The sequence below is a fragment of the Microcaecilia unicolor genome, chromosome 13 (genome assembly GCF_901765095.1).
Source record: "Microcaecilia unicolor chromosome 13, aMicUni1.1, whole genome shotgun sequence".
NCBI lineage: Eukaryota > Metazoa > Chordata > Amphibia > Gymnophiona > Siphonopidae > Microcaecilia > Microcaecilia unicolor.
The window spans coordinates 28,660,820-28,680,874 of record NC_044043.1 but is presented as its reverse complement, the minus strand read 5'-3'; positions in this window follow the sequence as shown (position 1 = coordinate 28,680,874).

Genomic DNA, 20,055 nt, shown 5'->3' with positions numbered 1-20,055 from the left:
GTCAGTCAAAATTTGTACTATCTCACAAAAACATGGGATTTGACGACTTTAGAGCAAGTTAATATATAAGTTTTCTAACCAATCTTTCCCAGTTCTGTCTTTACAGGTATCGGAAGTTATGGAGAATAATATTATCCCTGCTCTACTACTACTTATCATTTCTATAGCGCTACCGGACGTACGCAGCGCTTCACACTTGAACATGGAGAGACAGTCCCTGCTCGATAGAGCTTACAATCTAATTATGACAGACAGATAGGACAAGTAAGGGATAAGGGTTAGGACAGACAGGACATATCAGGGATAGGGGACAGTTGAAGAGTTAGGTTTAGGAGTTAAAAGCAGCATCGAAGAGATGGGTTTTTAGCTTAGATTTGAAGATGGCCAGAGATGAGGCTTGGCGTGATAGTAGAGGCTTGGCATGATAGTAGAAGTACTAGATGTAACTGATGTATGTATGCACGTATGTATTTACTCCTTATCTGCTAGGCTGCTAGGCTCTCCCCCTTGCCTTTGTGCCCGGGGATCAGGTGACTTCAATTCCTGCTCTCCCCCTTGCCTTAGTGCCCGGGGATCAGGTGTCTTCCATTCCTGCTCTCCCCCTTGCCTCAGTGCCCGGGGATCAGGATAATGTTGGCTGTAATGGACAGAGAACAGATGCGCATAAAAATATGGCTCGACTTTACAGCGTATAGGTAAGTTCTCTAACCAAATCTTTACAAGTTCTGTCTTTACAGGTATCGGAGGGTTTCAGCTGTTATGCAGAATAATATTATTCCTGCTCTCCCCCTTGCCTTAGTGCCCGGGGATCAGGTGACTTCAATTCCTGCTCTCCCCCATTGCCTCAGTGCCCGGGAATCAGGACATTTCTTCACTGCATGGACAGCAATCGCCTCCTGACGTTTTGCCTGTAGCAGATGCCATGTACAGAGGTTGATGTCGAGGTTCTTCGTGAATCGACATCGGAGTCAAGCTCATTGATCTCGGATAGAGCCTTCGAGGTTGACTTCATCCTGTGAGGTCGACGTCGGGCATGGGCGCCCATTTCAGAATTGCAGTCAGAACTGTCCATCTCGATGTGGACGTTCTCGATATCGCCGCCCATTTAGAAATAGTCAAACATCGACGTCATCATCAGCTTCTGCATTTGAGGCTCAAAAAAAAAAAAAAAAAACCAAAGTCGAGCTAAGGCTCGTCAGAGGTCTGCAGAGTGTAAGAGCTATAGACATACTTGTTCTTCTTCTTCTCTTACACAGTTGAACTTCAGAGAGAGATCTCCATTGAGGGGCGAGACTGCATAGCCTTCCTATTTGAAAGGAAGCTAAGCAGCGTTGGCCCTGGCTGGGTCCTGGAAGGGTGACCCAATTATACAGTACAGACTAAAATAAACAAAAGGACTGAATGAGTCAATTGGTCTTTAAATCTGACAGGGCAGGAAATCCCTCATACTTCTTCTTTGTGTTCCACTAATCAGGAGGAAGATTTCCCGGAGCAAGATTATTCTTATCCAAACTTTTTACAAAAACTGGTTGATGCATTGAATTTTTCTCTTACTTCTCAAGGAGAGGTTTCTGAGGATAAAAGATTAGTCACTAAGTATTTTAAGTTGGTTCCCTATACCATAGATGCTTCAGGACCATCACAAATTGATATGGAATACGCCTATTCTATTCGCCCTACCCACAGGTCATTAGATGCTAAATATAAGGTTCATGAACTTTTCGGTCATGGTAAGAGTCTACTTCCCCACGCATCATTGTTGGTTAAATCTATGATGCGTAGAAATAAGTTGCAGAAAGATGTCACTAATCATCCGCCTCCTACGGATTTAAAGTTTCTGGATATATTAGCAAGAAAGAATTTTCACTCCTCTATGCTGTCTGCTCGTATTTCTCTTCATATGTTTCATCAGTTAGAATATTTATATACTGATTTGCAGGGCATGCGTCTTTTTCAGTAGATTATGGCAACTTTAGAGGAGACTTCTAAGCAAATGATCAGTTTTATACTTCTGTCAGAAATGTAGTTCCTTCAGTTGCTTCAAGATGATTATCTTGGTTAAGAGCCTCAGCTTTGGGTGAGCATGTTCATGAAAAGATGGCTGATGCTCCTTTCTTATGCTGATTCCTTATTTATAGCTACAGTTAAACAGTTAATTTAAGCTCTTAAGGAAGATGGTACAACTACTACTACTACTTATAGCATTTATATAGCGCTACCAGACGCAGGCAGCACTGAACATTTGACATAGAGAGATTTTCTCTGCTCAAAGAGCTTACAATCTAGGTACATCGCTTGATACCTTGGAGCAGGATAATACCAGCCTTCTAAATCCAGTTATAAAAAGTGGACTTATCTCTAGAACCAGATTTCAATAGCGTAAATCTTTTGTTCATCAACATCCTGATTATCAATTTAAATCTCAGTATCAAAGTTATAATTTTCACACTAGACCAGCTAGAGTAAGGCGTTCTCAGAAGCCTGTTCAGACACATCAGCAGCAAAAACCTTCTTTTTGACCTTTCCCAGTGTCAGAGTCCGGTGGGGGGCAGAATTCAACACTTTTTCAAGGTTTGGAGATCAATAACAACAGACAAGTGGTTTCTGGTTATTGTTCAACATGGTTATTCTTTGGTATTTTTTCAACCCCACCTCTTCAATCACATACACATCTCCATGTCTCAAGTTCCCAGACTCCACAGTTACATCAAGAACTTTGCAGGCTTCTTCATCTCTGCTATAGAGAATGTACCTGCTCATGGCATAAACGAAGATTTATTTATTCCCTATTTTTTCTTATCCCCAAGAAGGATAGGGGTCTAAGGGCAATATTATATCTAAGACAACTCAACAACTTTCTCCCAAAATAAAGATTTTGAATGACATCTTTACCGGTAATACTTCCTTTCTAACGTTTAGGGTAAGGTTTTCAGCCCTAGATCTACAGGATGCTTACCTACATATTCCTGTTTATCCCTCTTCACGAAGATTTCTTTGGTTTGTCTGTCAAGGGCAACATTACTAGTATAAAGGTCTACCTTTTGGTTTAACATCAGCTCCCAGGATGTTTCAAATTTTGTCATAGCTCCAATTGCTCAATTACATCGATAAGGAATCGTCCTGTTTCCATAACTCGACGATTAGTTGATTGCAGCTCAGTCTCCACAGAAGAATCTTTAAGATTTACAGTCTATCTTTATACTTCTCAAAAGGTTGTGGGCTGCTAATCTATTAAAAAAAAAAAAAATCACATTCGATCCCAACACAGAGGTTGACTTTCATGGGAGCGGATCTGGTTTCTTGGAAATCTTTAGAAAAGTTACCACTCCCTCAGCTCCTGTGCTCTTACAATTAGTTAATTATCTTCAATCAGTGAAGGTCATGACTGATCGAGTTCTTCTATTTTTTTTTTGGGACATATGGCTTCGGCAGTGGCTGTTCTTTCTAGCGCGACTACACATGCGGCCTCTACAGTGGTATTTAAAGAAAAGATGGAGTCAGAATCGTCATCTTCTTGCTTCAAAGATTCTTTTATCCTACCATCTCAAACTACAGATGTTGTAGTGGACACATCAAAAAAAAAAAAAAAAATTTCTTGGTGGGAGCTCCGTTCCAATCACCTTTACCAACCAAGATTCTTACCATAGATGCATCCAAAGTTGGTTGGGTGGCACATCTAGGACACTTATCAACACAAGGTCACTGGATACTTCAAGAGAGCTTCTACTCCATAAACCTCCTGGAATTGAGAGTGGTCAGATTGGCTGTTCAAACTTTTCAACATCTACTTTAATCACAAGTGATACAAGTTCGTATAGACAATCAGGTGGCTATGTTTTATATAACAAGCAAGGGCACATGGGCTGTCTTCGTCTGTGTCAAGAACCTGTCAGACTTTCGACCTTTGTTCTATCAGGTCAGGAGAATCACATCGCAGAGGTGTTAAGCAGGAAATTTCAACCACGAACGAAGACCACAATTATTCACAACCTTTTTCAGCTTTGGGGCTGGCCTCAGGTAGATCTTTTTGCGTCCCCACAGAACAGCAAATGTCACAAATATTGTTCAAGGTGACCTTCAACGAACAGGATAGCCGCAGACGCATTTACTATCCGTTGGACAAATTCTCTGTTTTACAGCTTCCCTCCAATCCTTCTCTTTTCAAAAGTGTTACAGACTATCATCCAGGACAGATCGTCTATAATTTTATTAACACCTTATTGGCCGAGGCAAACGTGGTTCCTGTACGAACGCAGTTAGCTGACTTCCAACCACAGTTTTCTTCCTGCAATGCAAGACCTCATCTTCTTCCAAATCTCAGTGACCTCCATCTTACCGCTTGGTATCTTCAAGTAACTCGCTAGGTACTTCGGTTCTTTCTCAACCAGTTATTAATGTGTGGTTGGATTCCAGGAAGCAGTCGACTAGACTGGTTTATGCGTCTAAATGGAAAACATCAGGTTAACACAATTTCTTGCCAAATTTCTCCATTTTTGGAATTTTTCCTTTCTTTTTATCCAATTCAGGATTGGCTGCTTCTTCAGGTAAGGTCCACATTGCAGCTATCTCTGTTTTTCATGATTTGATTGATGTTTACATAGTAATGGCACATCCTATCACAAGGAGATTTTTGAAAAGTCTACTGAATCTTAAACCTCCGATTCAGGTGTACAGCGCTGCGTATGCCTTGTAGCGCTATAGAAGTGTTAAGCAGTAGTAGTAGTAGTAGTAGTTACCCCAGTAGTATGAGAATTGAATTTGGTTTTAGAAAATCTCAAAGAACCTCCATTTAAACCACTTCAATGGGCTTCCCTCCAATGTCTTACTTGGTAAACCTTGTTTCTTATCGCTATTACTTCAGCTTGAAGAGTTGGGAAACGACATGCACTCGTATATTACACCCCATATACTCAAGTTTTACATGATAAAGCGATGCTACAACCTTATCCGAAGTTTCTACCATAAATAGTATCAAATGAATCAATCGATTATCTTACCAGTGTTTTTTCCACCTCCTCATCAATCTACTTAACACAGTAGATTGCACACATTGGACTGTACCAGAGCATTATTAATATATTTACAGCGTACATCAGGTGGTCATAGACCTTCGCAGTTATTTCTTTCTTACATTGTAAAAAATTGACAACCAATATCTAAAAGTACTCTTTCGTCATATTTTACTCAGTGTATAAATTTTTGTTATAATCAGCATGCTTCACGTCCTCATGTTACAGCTCATAAGTTTTGTGTTATGGCGGCCTCAACTGCATTTTTACATAGGGCGCCTCTTCTCGACATCTGTAGGGCAGCTACATGGTCATCCCTGCATACGTCTTCAAAGCTTTACTGCCTCAATGCAGCTTCACGTGCAGATTCATTGTTTGGACTGTCGGTCCTTTGGGAGGTAATGTAAACGACAACTGTCCTCCTCCTCCTACCACAGGTAACAAATTTCTTTCATCATGTTTATTGGATTATTCATGTTTTATCTATCACATGATTGTTACCTGTGTGTGCTTGGGAGTCTTCAGAGGTGTGGCTACAAGATCCTGTCCATGGAAAAATCTTAGTTTCTTACCTGTAACGGTAGTTTTCCGTGGACAAAGGATCTTCTAGCCACACCATCCCTCCCTACCCTCCCTAGTTGTCGTAGCTATATTTATTAAACTGACTGGTCTGGGCTGTCATACGGTATTTATACTGCATATCTGGGCGGGAATGTGCTAACTTTATTGCTTTTACTTTTTAAGCATTACTATTGGATAGCCGGGTCACGCACGTCATCGTGGCGTATATTCAGAGGTGTGGCTAGAAGATCCTTTGTCCACGGAAAACTACCGTTACAGATAAGAAACTAATTTTCCTCCGGAACTTCCTCTTCTCCTCTCCCACAAAACTGTGCATCTTAAATATGCATATTTTTGTTATCTATATATGGTCTGTGTGCAAAATGTAATATACTTATTAATTGTGGATAACCAATACGTACAGTTAGTATGGGATTTAACAGCTTGCACACAAACATTCTTCAGCCTTACCTACCGTCTCCCACTCAACTGGGGGAAGAAGAGCACCAGAAGTGTCAGGGCCGTGCCTAGGGTCTCTGGCGCCCCCCTGCAGACTATCAGTTGGCCCCCCCCCCCCCCCTCCGTGAAAATGATCGCTCACCACTTGCCACACTGACAGGAATTGTTGTCAGCAATATTCTTAGAAACAAACTGCCATAGGCGGTCGGTGGGCCAACTGTTTGGGGAGGCTAAGGGGGCGGGGCTTACATCCATAATTGTCTGACAACACAGAAAAAAATAAGTAAAAATAAGTCACAATTAATACCCTTTATTAAATTTAGATATTAAATATGTATCATATGTCAAAGAATAAAGTGGTTGCTCAAAGCATGTACTAACCACAATTGCTCAACTGCAAAACACTATGCACAAATTTGTGCAAAAACACACTCAGAACCTTACTGTACCATAAATATTACACTGGGCAGACCTAATACACCAATATACCACCCATACGGAAAATGCAGACTGTCAACAATATGAAACAAGGGATCATAATATCACAATTCTCTTGTAGAGCCACAAAACACCCTTTTAGGGTGGAAAGTGTTCACAATGAGCTCCTTTTATGAACGGCTATATGTAGATCCTTCAAAAGGTAGTGTTTCATGATTTAGGTTCTAAAACCCTTTCTGATGATTTGGTGCCACCTCAGTAAGCCCAATACACAATCTCTCCACTGCAAAACACTATACACAAACTTGTGCAAAAACACACTCATAACCTTACCAAACCATAACAGCACTAATTCCAAGGACAGGACAAGCACAACCTTATGCGTGGAAAGGCAGAACTGTAATTATACCAGGCTCTAAAACACCAATACACTACCTCGTAAAAAAAACAAGACAAAAAGGGCTGCAAATGCTACACGCTAGCAGGATACTGCACCTTGATCACGCATGAAAAACACATAACACAACAGATATGAAGGCAAAATACTGAACTGGAAAGTTACCTCAAGAAGTCAGACTCAGCATGCAGCAATACTAGAAAAATTGAAACTTACATGCAAAACATCACAGATGCACATTTCCAAAAGCTGACATATTGCAGTTAACAAATTCTGACTTTTTTCTACCTTTGTTGTCTGATCATTTAGTTTTTCTATTCGCTTTGGTCCCATGTCTTCTGTTTTATGCAGTGTCTTCTTTCCATTTGATATTTTTTCTCTGCAGTGTCCACCATCCTCCTGTGTCCTTATGCATCCTATCTACCATCTGTAGCCCTGTCCCTATCCTTCAGTATCCCGATCCAGCTCTTAATTTCAATAGTTTCCCCTCCATCCATATCCAGCATTTCTCCTCACTCCCCTCCATCCATGTGCATATACTTCCCTCCCCTCCATCCATGCCCAGCACCTTCCTTCCTTCTTTCTCTCCTACCCTTCCATCCAGTGTCATCCCTCTTTCTCTCTCCATCCTTCCACCCATTACCCTCTCCCAATCCTTCCGTCCATTGTCTCTCTCTATCTCCCCTTCCTTCTAGACAGTTCTCTCTCTTGACCCTTTTCCATTCAGCATGTCCTCTCTCACACCATCGTTCCAGTGTCTTTCCTCTTTCCCTCCCTACCAGTGTCTTCCCTCATTCTGCCCCCTCCTTCCAGCATTTTTCCTCTTTCTCTCTCCTTTCATCCAGCCAGCATTTCTCAGTTTGACAGCAAGGGTCTCCCCCAGTTTCTCCCCAGCAGCTTCTCTCTCTCTCCTGCCCATTTCCCCTCTTTCTCTCCCCATCTCTCTCTGGCTCTCCCCTGCTCTTTTCCATGTCCCTGGCTCTCCCCTGTTCTTTTCCATGGCCCCTCTTTCTCTCCCCATCTCTTTCTGGCTCTCCCCTGCTTTTTTCCATGTCCCTGGCTCTCCCCTGCTCCTTTCCACGGCCCCTCTTTCTCTCCCCATCTCTTTCTGGCTCTCCCCTGCTTTTTCCATGTCCCTGGCTCTCCCCTGCTCCTTTCCACGGCCCCTCTTTCTCTCCCCATCTCTTTCTGGCTCTCCCCTGCTTTTTCCATGTCCCTGGCTCTCCCCTGCTCTTTTCCATGGCTCCTCTTTCTTTCCCTATCGCTCTCTAGCTGTCCACTGCTCTTGTTCATGTCCTCTGGCTCTCCCCTGCTCTCCTTCTCTCTCCTCCTACCGTTTCCACACATTCTCTTCTCTCCCTCCTGCCCGGGCCTCTTTACAGCAGCGCTGACAGAAGAAAAAAAAGCGGGGCCGCAGCAGCGTTCAGACATGCGCTTTCGGCTCTGCCAGTCCTCTGCCCCTGGAACGGGAAATTGTCGTCACGGGGCAGAGACCGGCAGAGCCGACAGCGCATGTCAGAACGCTGCTGCGGCCCCGCGCTTCTTTTTCTTCTTATGTTATGCTGGCTCCGGCAGCGGATGAGCGTAGGTGTTGTTCCTGGCTGCCGCTGCGCTGCTCAATAGAAGCAGCGGCAGCAGAAGACTTTGTCATCGGGAGTCTCGGGATACGTTTGGAGAGGGAGGCAGTCGGGCCCGCCGCGAAGGTCACAGCTGGGCTGGGGAGGCTTACAAGCTCATTTTCAAAGCACTTAGCCTCCCAAAGTTCCATAGAAACCTATGGAACTTAGCCTCCCAAAGTGCTTTGAAAATATGCCTCTTAGCCTCCCCAAGCCTCTTATACGGGGCGCCTATGCAAACTGCTATACATTGCAAAATAAGATAGCAGATGTAAATTCTCAAAGTGGACATATTCCAAACACTAAAATGAAAATAAAATGATTTTTTTTCTACCTTTGTTGTCTGGTGACTTTCTTTTTCTGATCATGCTTGCCCAGTATCTGATTCTGATGCTATCTGTCCTCTTAACTCCGTTTCCAGGGCTTCCTTTCCATTTATTTCTTTCCTTTCCTCCTTTCTTCTTCATTTCTGGTCCTCAGCTTCTGCCTATTTTCTTCATCCATGTGCAGTTTTCTCCTCTCTTCCTTTTCCCTCATTTCATCTCCTTCATCTCTCTTCCCTCCCCTCTATGTCCAGCAATTTCTCCTCTCTCCCTGAGCCCTGCCCTCCCATCCATGCCCATCCATGCTCCTCTGTCCCCTGCCCCCTCTATTCATCCCTATCCAGCAATTCCCCTCTCTCCCTGAGCCCTGCCCTGCAATCCATATTCATCCATGGCCATCTGTCCCCTGCCCCCTCTATTCATCCCTATCCAGCAATTCCCCTCTCTCCCTGAGCCCTGCCCTGCAATCCATATTCATCCATGGCCATCTGTCCCCTGCCCCCTCCATTCATTCCTATCCAGCAATTCCCCTCTCTCCCTGAGCCCTGCCCTGTAATCCATATCTATCCATGCCCATCTGTCCCCTCCATTCATCCCTATCCAGCAATTCCCCTCTCTCCCTGAGCCTTGCCCTCCCAATCCATGCCCATCCATGCTCCTCTGTCCCCTGCCCCCTCCATCCCTATCCAGCAATTCCCCTCTCTTCCTGAGCCCTGCCCTCCCAATCCATGCCCATCCATGCTCCTCTGTCACCTGCCCCCTCCATTCATCCTTATCCAGCAATTCCCCTCTCTCCCTGAGCCCTGCCCTGCAATCCATATCCATCCATGCCCATCTGCTCCCTCCATCCCTATCCAGCAATTCCCCTCTCTCCCTGAGCCCTGCCCTCCCAATCCATGCCCATCCATGCTCCTCTGTCCCCTGCCCCCTCCATTCATCCCTTTCCAGCAATTCCCCTCTCTCCCTGAGCCCTGCCCTCCCATCCATGCTCCTCTGTGCCCTCCATTCATCCCTAATTCCCTATCCAGCAATTCCCCTCTCTCCCTGAGCCCTGCCCCTCCCATCCATGCTCCTCTGTCACCCTCCATTAATCCCTATCCAGCAATTCCCCTCTCTCCCATGACCCCCCCCTCGCATCCATGCGCCTCTCTCCTCTGTCCTCCTGCTCCCATCATGTCCCAGTTGGCCTGGCCCGCCCTCTTCTCCCCTCCTCCTTCACATCCATGCTCGTCTCTATCCTGCCCTCCCGCTCCCATTGTTCAACTACTGCCCGCCCTCTTCTCTCCCACCAACATCCCTTTTCTTGTTTTTTCTTTTTAAATTTACCTCCGTGGCGGTCCAGCAGCGCAGCGTCAGTGAAGGAGGCAGCGCTTGCCTCCCGACGTCTCTAGCCTTCCCTTCGCTGTGTTCCGCCTTCTTCTGACGTCATTTCCTTGACGTCAGAAGAAGGCGGAACACAGCGAAGGGAAGGCTAGAGACGTCGGGAGCGCCGCCTCCTTCACTGACGCTGCGCTGCCGGAACCGCCATGGAGGTAAATTTAAAAAGGAAAAAAAAAGAAAAGGGATGTTGGGGGGGGGGGAGAAGAGGGCGGGAAGTTGAACAATGGGAGCAGGAGGGCGAGCGAGGTGAGCATGGTGCGGCGGCGCCCCCCAGAGGGAGGTGCCCCCCTGCCATGCTTACCTCGCTTACTGTGTTGGCACGGCCCTGAGAAGTGTTACACTGCAATAGCAGGATGCAGCGCCTGTGCTCTAAAAAGAAAAAATACAGGTGCCAGAACAGAAGTAGTGTCTATGGTGCCCTGCTCGCAGAGCAGGTGCAAGGCTAGTGGGTACCCCAGGAGAACCTTTAGCCTTACACCCCCACCTCGCAATTAATTTTTCGGCCAATAGCCTGTGGCTATCTGAAGATTTTAATCATTATTTATTTTTATTATTTTTATTTATTACATTTGTATCCCATATTTTCCCACCTCTTTGCAGGCTCAATGTGGCTTAGAATGTGTCGTTATTAGTAGATAGTAGATTAGGAGATAACAGTTAGTGTTACATAAAGAGTAGCATAATCAAAATTTGAACAAGTAAAAATAAGCAGAAAACATTACTGATAATAGGTAAGGTTGCGATGTATTACATTTATAGTTGCTGCTCTTATTCATCACACAAAAATTCTATAAAAGTATACATTAAAGAATGTGCTGATGATTCTTTGAGGCTGTCAGAATTTGCGGTTTTCAACTTCCTTGCTGTCCCCAAGAAGCTGCTGCCCTAGGCAATTGCCCAGTCTTATCTAATGTCTAGCCTGGCATTGTTTGCTCAAGTTTTAGCCCTGGGCAAAGATTGGGCAGGAGGAGGGACCTGCTTTCTTTTTCTTCTTCCCTTCACTTGAAGCTGATGTAGTCATACTCCGAAGTTGAGTACATTTTTTTTACACAGTAAACAAAGCAAATGCAAATAACATGCATGGAAAAAAATGTTTGCAAACTTGGTTGAGTATGCCAGTCAACATGGAACACGTGATCTCTGCAAAAAGGAGATTGTACCAGTACTTGAAAGATTATGTTGTGCACATTAAGTGGATAATTCTCTATAGATCACCTAAAGGTAGGCACAGAGATGATTTTATTTTATTTTTTTCTTCATTTGGCTTTTGCTTACACCTTTTTTAAGTAGTAGCTCAAGGTGAGTTACATTCAGGTACACTGGGTATTTCCCTGTCCCTGGCACGGAGGGCTCACAATCTAAGTTTGTACCTGAGGCAATGGAGGATTAACTGCCAGATTCTATATAGTGCGCCTGGAGATCCGTGCCGAAATTCAGGCATATTCTTTAACGACGCACATAACTTCATTGGCTTAACAAGTCAATCAGCGTATTTAACAGCACTTAACAAGCAAAAATGAAAACTAATTGGCAATAATTACAATTTACGTGCATAAGTTGCTAAGCAGATTCAGTAATGAACTGCACCTAAATTCTGAAGCAAAAAGGACATGGCTATGGCCGGGGAAATGAGTGTTTCGTGGGTGTTCCAAAATTTATGTATGTTATAGAATAGGGCTCCGTGCGCTTAAATTCACGTGCAGGGATTTATGCCATGTTTCTATTGGTGTAAATGGATGGGCGTAGTTTTAAGTACTGGGTTAACAACTAAGGGCCCTGTTTACTGAGCTGTGCTATAGGTGCACTAGTGTTTTTAGCATGCGCTAATGCTAGAGACACCCATGTGGGTGTCCCTAGCGTTTGGTGCACGCTAAAAATGCTAGTGCACCTTAGTAAACTGGGCCCTAAATATATTCTATTTATGGCACCTAAATCTAAGTGTTGTTTATAGAATGCACTTAGGCAGAAATGTTTACTATTTTTTAGGTGCTATATATAGATTCTGGCCCTAAGTGACTTGCCCAAGATGGCAAGAAGCAGTAGTGGGATTTGAATTGGACACCTCTGGATGTCAAGACAGGCGCTCTGACCACTAGGCCACTCCTCCACTCCACTAAACATAAATTCTGTATTGCCAATTGTGTGCACAAGTCCACAGTTGCACAGTCAACTTTAGGTGCGAGCACCAACTCCAGTGCAATGCACGTAACTGCTAGTATGGTAGATGATATGGTTATAAGTGCTATTCATGCCCCTGACTCACCTGTGCCCCTCCCAGGTCCACACCCCCTTGAGGTTGCAAGCTATGGATTCATGCCCCGATGCTCAAAGGTAAACGCGCGCGCCAGAGGACATTAGCACTGGACTAGCGCCCACATTTACCAGCTCATGAGCAGGGCAGGTTCCCCCCTCCTTACTTCCCAATGCTCAGCGCGTATAACATTTGCATATTATTAGAGTTATTTTTCGGCAGTGTCTGGGCAGTGTTTAATTTTGAGCATGGTGCATGCATAGAATGTTGACTATGGGTAGTTACTTGAATAACTGCTAATTTATGCCAATAAGTGCCAATTAACACCAATAATACAATTTTTAGAATTGTAAACTGCATAGTCGCCTCCATGGACAACTTGCAGGATAGTAAGCACTGAAAATAAATAAATACTAGCCAATTAACAGCTCATTAAACAGTGAAGTTACTTGCACAACTGCCCTTAATCTATAACTTTTCTATTAGGAGATATTACTACTTACTACTACTTAACACTTCTATAGCGCTACAAGGCATATGCAGCGCTGTACACCATACACATAAAGACAGTCCCTGCTCAAAGAGCTCACAATCTAAATAAGACAGGTAAGAGACAGAACAAGTAAGGGGTTAGGGGAATATATTAACCTGAACTTAGATAACATAGCAAACCCCAACACAAAGGATGTTTTGAATTTCTTATCCTCTTGGAATTTCTTACACCCCCACACCCCTGTCTCTCATTCAAATGGTCACCTTATTGATCTTTTTGCTTATAGATTTACCAACTCAGCCTTATCCATATCTGATATTACATAGGAACCAACCCTATAGTCAGATCATTACAAATTAGTATTCACCTTAAATTGGCTAGAAAGACACTCACCCCCAAGTCCACCCTCCCTCTTTTAAGTCTAGAGGAAGGATTGAAATTGATGACTTGTGGCCGAATATACAAGATACTGAACTTATGTCCATGTCTAATTCATTCACTTTCGTAAAAGATTGGGATGTATTTTATTATTATATTTATTTATGACATTTATATCCCACATTATCCCAAACAAGTTTGAGTTCAATGTGGTTTACAATAAACAGTATTGAATACATAACAAAGAATAATGAGTAAGAAAGTAAGTAAATCAATACTAGACTCTGTGGCACCAGTAGAAATTAAATCTAAATAAAAAAAGAGCCAAATATCAGGTTCATTGAAGACATCTTATGCATCAAACGAAATGATTCTAGCCAATTTAAGGTGAATATTAATTTGTAATGATCTGACTATATCGGTTTTCAGCCACTTTCATTTTCACAATTCCATTTCTAGCCTTCCTCCTTTCCCCAGTATATCATTTTTTCTTCTGCCTGCACTTTTGCCAGCTGTATTTCTCTCTTCACTTCTTTGAGTTTTATGCAGTATTCTTTCCTATGTTCTTCTTTCTGCGTTCTTCTGTACTTCATAAATGCCACCGGTTTTTCCTTTATTCCTTCAGACACTTGGTTTGGTGAACCATGTAGGTTTCCTTTTCCTCTTGCTTTTGTTTACTTTCCTTACATAAAGATCTGTTGTAATTTTTATAGCTCCTTTCAGCTTGGACCACTGACAACCACATTTCTTGTGTCTTCCCATCTACTAGCTCTTTCTTTAGGTACTCCCAGATAATACTAAATTCTGCATGTTTGAAATGCAGGACTTTGAGTTTTGTGCATCATTCTACACTCCCCTTTAGCTCCTATATTGAACCATATGTGTAATGACCACCACTGCCCATGGGGGCACCCACCTGGACATTATTTTTTTTTTTGTTGTTACATTTGTACCCCGCGCTTTCCCACTCATGGCAGGCTCAATGCGGCTTACATGGGGCAATGGAGGGTTAAGTGACTTGCCCAGAGTCACAAGGAGCTGCCTGTGCCTGAAGTGGGAATTGAACTCAGTTCCCCAGGACCAAAGTCCACCACCCTAACCACTAGGCCACTCCTCCACTCCTGGACATTAGCAACATTTTCCCCATGTGTGAGCACAAGATCCAGCATTGACCCTTCTCTGGTGGGTGAAGAAAATAAGAATAGCCATACTGGGTCAGACCAATGGTCCATTTAGCCTGGTATCCTGTTTCCAACAGTGGCCAATCCACATCACAAATACCTGGCAGAAATCCAAATAGTAGCAACATTCCATGCTACCAATCCCAGAGCAAGCAGTGACTTTCCCATGTCTGTCTCAATAGCAGCCTATGGACGTTTCCTCCAGGAACTTGCCCAAACCTTTTTTAAACCTAGATATGCTAACCGCTGATACCACACGCTCGGCAATGAGTTCCAGAGCTTAACTATTCATTGAATGAAAAAATATTTCCTCCTATTTGTTCTGTCATCTTTTGCCTCAGGAGAGCACTTTGAAAGGCATCCACTATCTCTCTATCTCTTTCCAATTCTGCAGATGGAATAGTCTAATCTGTATCCGGCAGGTTGAAAACTCCCAGCAGCAACACCTCACCTTTCATTCCCAGCCTTTGGATATCTATAATTTGAAATTTCTCCAGGTTTTATGTTTGTGTTGGTAGTCTGTAGGAGACACTCATGTGAACAGAAGTTTCATATTCTCTCTCTCCAAGGCGATCCATATTGCTTCCTCTTTTCCTATGTCTTCCGCTTGGCAGCACCTTGGGGCTTCCTTAATGAATAGTGTTTGCTCTTTGCTGGCAGGGCTCTTGCATTTTCTTTGGTGGTCAGAGTTAGGTGTGCACCAATAAAACATATGAAGATGGCAACCTGAAAAGAAAACTAATAGTAACTATTTATAGTAACTATTATTAGATTGTAAGCTCTTTGAGCAGGGACTGTCTTTCTTCTATGTTTGTGCAGCGCTACGTATGCCTTGTAGCGCTATAGAAATGCTAAATAGTAGTAGTAGTAGTAGTAATTTATACAGCACTATAGTGCGGTACAGAAATACATAAAAGGAGCTATACTCTTCCCTATCGCACGTGGAATACCTACCCAAATGGATTCCTCAGTGCAACTTGTTTTTTGCAAGACTTTTATCCTGCTTAACTCTGTAACCAAGGCCGGTCTTAGGCATGGGCGACAGGGGCAGTTGCACAGGGCCCCGCGCTCCTAAGGGCCCCACATCTCTGGCACGTTTTTCCTCCTGTCTTGGAACACCTCCTTGCTCCGTTCCTTAATGTGAATCCATATTTCAGTAGAGAGCATCAGGCAGCGGCAGCGATTTTCATATCTTGTCAGCTGCTGAACCCAGAGCCTCCTCACTGCTGCGTCCCGCCCCCTTTTGATTTCACTTCCTGCTTCCGCAAGGGCAGGATGCAGCAGCGAGGAGGCCCTGGGTTCAGCAGCTGACAGGATATGAAAATCGCTGCTGCTGTCTGCCACTCTCTTCTGAAACATGGTGGATGCACATCAAGGTACGGAATGAGGTGGGGTTCCGAGAGCTCTAAACCTCCTTTTAAACTCTGATAAATTATGGCTTATGGTGGTGGGCGCAGGGGGGGTGCAGATGTGGGGCCCCACTGAACTGGGCTGCACAGGGCCCCGCAATTGCTAAGACCGGCCCTGTCTGTAACATCCCTAATATATACTTAACATATCTACTACTACTACTACTACTATTTAGGATTTCTATAGCGCTACAAGGCGTACGCAGCGCTGCACAAACATAGAAGAAAGACAATCCCTGCTCAAAGAGCTTACAATCTAATAGACAAAAAAAATAAAGTAAGCAAATCAAATCAATTAATGTGAACGGGAAGGAAGAGAGGAGGGTAGGTGGAGGCGAGTGGTTACAAGTGGTTACGAGTCAAAAGCAATGTTAAAGAGGTGGGCTTTCAGTCTAGATTTAAAGGTGGCCAAGGGTGGGGCAAGACGTAGGGGCTCAGGAAGTTTATTCCAGGTGTAGGGTGCAACGAGACAGAAGGCGCAAAGTCTGGAGTTGGCAGTAGTGGAGAAGGGAACAGATAAGAAGGATTTATCCATGGAGCGGAGTGCACGGGAAGGGGTGTAGGGAAGGACGAGTGTGGAGAGATACTGGGGAGCAGCAGAGTGAGTACATTTATAGGTTAGTAGAAGAAGTTTGAACAGGATACGAAAACGGATAGGGAGCCAGTGAAGCGACTTGAGGAGAGGGGTAGTATGAGTAAAGCGACCCTGGCGGAAGACGAGACGGGCAGCAGAGTTTTGAACCGACTGGAGAGGGGAGAGGTGACTAAGTGGGAGGCCAGCAAGAAGCAGATTGCAGTAGTCTAAACGAGAGGTGACAAGGGTGTGGATGAGGGTTTTGGTAGAGTGCTCGGAAAGAAAGAGGCGGATTTTACGGATGTTGTACCCGCTACAACCTCCTTTTAAACTCTGATAAATTATGGCTTATGGTGGTGGGCGCAGGGGGGGGGGGGGTGCAGATGTGGGGCCCCACTGAACTGGTCTGCACAGGGCCCCGCAATTGCTAAGACCGGCCCTGTCTGTAACATCCCTAATATATACTTAACATATCAATCTGACTTCCCCTATTAGCTTGATATCATTTGTACCCTGATATCACACTGATTATCCTCCTTTCAGAGTTTACTGTCTAGTAAAGAGGCAAACAAAGCTTAAAATTAGGCCAAAACTGAACCAGGGTGGGATTAATTAAGGGAAGGGCAAGAAAACTGACTCTTTCTAAAGAGTCCAACAATAACTCCTTTCCTCTGTGGACTAAGGGGCTGCTCAGACTTCTGCTGAATATGCCAACTTCTGACTTGTAAGGGAGATTGTGTGGCATCAAATTTTCTTGTTTAGAATTCTCCAACCCCCATGGTAACAGACCCCCCTCAAAAAAGGCCTTGTACGTTAAACCTTAATAGATATGATCACAGCTGTGAACTTTGGGCTATAGTGTAATTGCACATCTGAAAAGGAAGAATCGTAATTAAACACAGCTACAACTAGCAGTAAGATACTTGAAAGTATTTGCATGTCCTTTATAATTCCATTCAACTGTGTAGTTGCAGGTTGATTTCCACACGGGGGCGCTCTTGACACTCGGCACCGAGAGATGCAGGTCACTTTGGATAGGAGCTTCCTGAGAAGAACAGACCCTTTTCTGAAAGAGCTTCACCTTGGCCTATTTTATGTTTATAGTTCAAATATTTTATTAGTTTTTAAAAATATACATATGTATAAAAAAAACAAAATCAGAACATGAACAAGAGGTTAGGAAATATATTATTTACACATCTTTTAAGCAATTTGTTGAAGGTATTGTTTAACTGAAAGTCAAATGTCCTTAATTTTAAAGTACAACTTAGTTTTTTCAGTCGCTTGAAGCTCAAATCATTTAGGGACTCATTTTCAAAACAGAAAAACGTCCAAAACGTGGCACAAGGCAGCCAAACGTCCAAATTGCTATTTTTGAAACCCATTTTAAGTCGTTTTTCTATGCAGTACGTCCAGATCACAAGGTGGCATGTCGGAGGCTGGATTTGGGCGATCCCAAAACTTGTATATTTTTCTGCCATAATGGAACAAAACAAAAATGTCCAGGGCTAACAGATATTTTGGCCTAGACCTGTTTCAGTTATGACTAAACTAACATTACTTTCATTAGTCCCAGTACTTGTTCCCCCATCACAATATATTCTCACATCATGATTTCCACAAGCAATTCAAGCAGTATTATTCTTGCCTCAGTAGTGCTAAATTGCCAAACAACGATTTTATGGCAATTCAAAACAGAACTAACTTCTTCACCAGCTTTTATTCATTTATATTAACATCTTAAGCACACTTATCTTAGGCATGTTCGGACTGGGGGCTCAAAGCTGTCCGACATGCATGTTTTGCCACCCGGCTGTGCCAAGGACCTCCCCCTTACGCTGTTCCAGTGGCGTAGCCACAGGTGGGCCTGGGTGGGCCCAGGGCTCAGGCCCACCCAACAGTAGCACACGTTTAGCGGTAGCTGGTGGGGATCCCAAGCTCCGCCAGTTGAAAACTTCCCCCTGATACTAATGAAAACGCTAGTCTCCATGATACTGGCACCTGCACATGCTCAGTTTTCAATGCATGCCTGCTGCAGACTGCCAAGGTGGAAAGAAGTGCTTTCCCACCAGCAGAGATATTTGTTTGGTGGTGGGGGGAGTGGGGGGGGGGGGGAGAGAACACTTGGTGCCCACCCACTTCTTGCCTAGGCCTACCCAAAATCTGTTGTCTAGCTTCGCCCCTGCGCTGTTCTAGTGTCAGCTGAACCAATTTTATCAAAGGAACAATTAAGTGTGCTTAAGATATTAATATAAATGAATAAAAGCCGGTGAAGAAGTTAGTTCTGTTTTGAATTGCCATAAAATCGTTGTTTGGCAATTTAGCACTACTACTACTACTACTTAACATTTCTAGAGCGCTACTAGGGTTACGCAGCACTGTACAATTTAACAAAGAGAGACAGTCCCTGCTCAAAGAGCTTACAATCTAATAGACAAGTGAACTACTGAGGCAAGAATAATATTGCTTGAATTGCTTGTGGAAATCATGATGTGAGAATATATTGTGATGGGGGAACAAGTACTGGGACTAATGAAAGTAATGTTAGTTTAGGTGTAAAGTCCCTAGTAAGAGAGTTACACTCAATACTGCCTGCATTTTGGTAGGATACAGGCTGAGATGGCAGTGGAATTTGTCAGTTATGACTAAGTCACAAAATGGAGCCCTAAATGACCACTGGAGGGATTAAGGCATGATTCCCCCCCTTACTCCCCCAGTGGCCACTGATTTTCCCCCCCCCCCCCAATATGTGAAAGAAACAGTACATGCTAGCCTCTATGACAGCTTCAGATGTTATGGTCAGTCCTATTAGAGCATCAAGCAGGTCCCTGGAGTAGCCAAGTGGTCGGTGCTGTGCACTGTAGAGAAGGGGACCCAGGCCCATATCTAACTGTTACACTTGGACTTTTTGTTTTCCAAAAATGGTTTAAAAAAAAAAACAACACTTACAAAGCACAAAACCTTGTTCAAAAAGTATAAAAAAAAAAAAAAAGAGTTGTTTTCCTTTTTTCTTAAATGAAATTCTTTCCTATTCGGATTTTAGACATTTTGTGAAGAATGTCTAAAGTCTGACTTAGACTCGTATCAAAAATGGTAAGTGCTCAGACACTAATGGGAAAATTAGCGCGTGGAATCCTTACCAGACAGCCCGTCCGCAATATCACCCACAAAGATGTTAAAAAGAGCTGGCCCGAGGACCGATCCCTGCAGTACACCACTGATAACATCCCTTTCCTCCCACTCGCCTGCCTAAAGTACCTTGGCTGGCCCCGCCAGCTGCAGACAGCGCGGCTCCATTCCTCTGCCCCTGCTTTCCTCAGGTCGCACATGCTCAGGCTCAAAACTGAGCATGTGCGGCCTGAAAGCCCAGCAGCTGCTAGGCAGGCAATGCGAGGGGGGCCCAGCGCCGGAGTTTTCTCTCTCCTGTTTCTGTTGGGACGCGATCACCTGGGTCCCGTCAGGAGCAAGAGAGAGAGAGAGAGATCCCTGCGCTGGGACCCCCCTGGAGGCCTAGGCCCTGAGAAGTTTGCCCCCCCTCTCGGTGGCTATGATACTCTTCTAACATTGATTATAATTGTAATCCACC